Here is a 2,436-nt window from a genome sequence, read left to right as displayed (position 1 = left end):
TACCACGCCTGGCCTGAAAATACTTTAGAACAAATGCCAAACAAGTGAATTCCAGGATGCAATTTTATTTGCACAACATATCTTACTCTAACCAAATACCAATGTTTCATTAGAATGCTAATCTTTATATCTGTTATCACTTCGACTTAATAGTTCTTCCTGATTTTCTTTTATCCTCAATTTACAGTCTTGTCCCACACCCCTCGCCCAACACTCATTTAGTCAAACACCATATAGCCATGGCAGCCTAGTTATCCCAACTAAAGGAATAGCATCTCTTATGGTCTCTTCATCTCCCTGAAGCTTTCTGGTTCTTTTATTTTTCTCTGTTTCTTCCTCTTCACTTAGGATATATACTTTACTCTCCATAGTTCCTAGAAAATGTATCTTCAAGTTTGTTTCTAATTTTAAAAATTTGTTTGATTTTTCTTGTTGAGAATAATTTACACTGCTCCATTGCTGGAACTGACTAAATCCTTTTGTGGTTCATGAGTGCGATGATTGGTTTTTCACACATATATGTGAGATGTGCCTCCCTCAAACCTTGTTAGGAGTAGAAGGTAGGCACATTACCTATCTGACATGAAAAAAAGAAGAGAAAAAAGTAACATATCTAAAAGGTGCCCAAACAACCCAATTCAAAAATGGCAAAGGACTTGAATAAATATTTCTCCAAAGACGATATACCAGTAATAAGCACATTAAAAATACTCAACATCATTAGTTATTAAAGAAATGCAAATCAAAACCACAATGAAATACTACATCATACCCACTGCAATGGTTATAAACAAAAAAAATCAAAAATAAGTGTTGCTGAGGATGTGGAGAAATTAGAACCCTCTTACACTGCCGGTGAGAATGTGAAAATAGTGCACCCACTACAGAAAACGGTTCGGTAGGCCGTGCACGGTGGCTTACAACTGTAATCCAGGCACTTTGGGAGGCCGAGGCAGGTGAATCATTTGAGATCAGGAGTTCGAGACCAGCCTGGCCAACATGGTGAAACCCCATCTCTACTAAAAATACAAAAATTAGCTGGGCATGGTGATACACGCCTGTAATCCCAGCTACTTGGGAGGCTGAGGCAGGAGAGTTGCTTGAACCCGGGAGGCGGAGGTTGCAGTGAGCTGAGATAGCGCCACTGCACTCCAGCTTGGGCGACAGAGCCAGACTCTGTCTCAAAAAAAAAAAAAAGAAAGAAAAAAGAAAATGGTTTGATCGTTTCTCAACAAGTTAAACATAGAATTTCCATATGATTCAGCAGTACCATCCCTAGGTATATACTCCAAAATGAATTGAAAGCAGGGACTCAAACAGATACTTGTACACGCATGCTCATGGCAACATTATTCACAATAACCAAAAGGTAACACAACCCAAGTTTCCATCAGTAGATGAATGGATAAACAAAATGTGGTATATACATACAATGGACTATCATTGAGCCGTAATAAGGAATGAAATTCCCATACATGCTGCAACATGGATGAACCTTAAACACACTATGCTAAATAAAATAAGCTTGACACAAAAGGACAAATATTATATGATTCCACGTGTATAGGATACCTAGAATAGTTAAATGCATAGAGAGAGAAAGTAGAATAGTGGTATCCAAGGACTTGGGAGAAGGGAAATGGGGAGTTAGTGTGTAATGGGTACAGAGATTCAGTTTGGGAAGAGGAAAAGGTCTAGAAATGGATGGTCATGATGGTAGCACAATAATGTAAATATATTTAATGTCACAGAACTATACACTTAAAAACGGTTACAAAGGTAAATTTTATGTTCAGTAATTTACCACAATTAAAAAAAAAAACTTTAAAAAATGCCCATGGGCCACTTGCTGATAATAGAAGCCTAAATAGGAATTGCCTCAATTTAAAGAAGAATATGTCGTGAAGCAGGAGATTTTGAATAAAGGAAAATCAAGCATAGCTTTACCTGGCTGTGTCACAAACCCATTAATTCAGAACTTGTGATTATTCAGACCAGTGTTGATTTTCTGGGTCTAGCAAAGCATTTCTTCTCATCAGTGTAAACAAGAGGCAGAATTAATCAATTTAACAGAACAATCTATAAGTTCCTCAGCATATTTAGAGTCTATGAGAAAATTAATGTTACTAATTATAAGTACTTGTCCCACAGTTGAACTTCCCATAAATTTCAGTATTTAGGGCTGCCTGTTAAGCAATGTAACTTTGTTCATCCAGTGTGCTCTTCTCTTTTTTTTTTTTTTTTTTTTCTGAGATGGAGTCTCGCTCTGTCACCCAGGCTGGAGTGCAGTGGCTCAATCTCGGCTCACTGCAACCTCTACCTCCCGGGTTCAAGTGATTCTCCTGCCTCAGCCTCCTGAGTAGCTGGGATTATAGGCGCGCACCACCACACCTGGCTAATTTTTGTCTTTTTAGTAGACATGGGGTTTCACTATGT

At 38.1% G+C, this 2,436-nt stretch overlaps 1 pseudogene; it reads left to right on the top strand.

Annotated features, from left to right (window-relative positions):
• Positions 1 to 473: 473 nt before the first annotated feature.
• LOC112438614 (small nucleolar RNA U13) lies at positions 474 to 583 on the top strand (annotated as a pseudogene).
• Positions 584 to 2,436: the final 1,853 nt, after the last annotated feature.

The sequence above is a fragment of the Pan paniscus genome, chromosome X, assembly GCF_029289425.2.
Source record: "Pan paniscus chromosome X, NHGRI_mPanPan1-v2.0_pri, whole genome shotgun sequence".
NCBI lineage: Eukaryota > Metazoa > Chordata > Mammalia > Primates > Hominidae > Pan > Pan paniscus.
The sequence above is the reverse complement of the archived record's forward strand: the minus strand, read 5'-3'. Positions and strand labels throughout refer to the sequence as shown.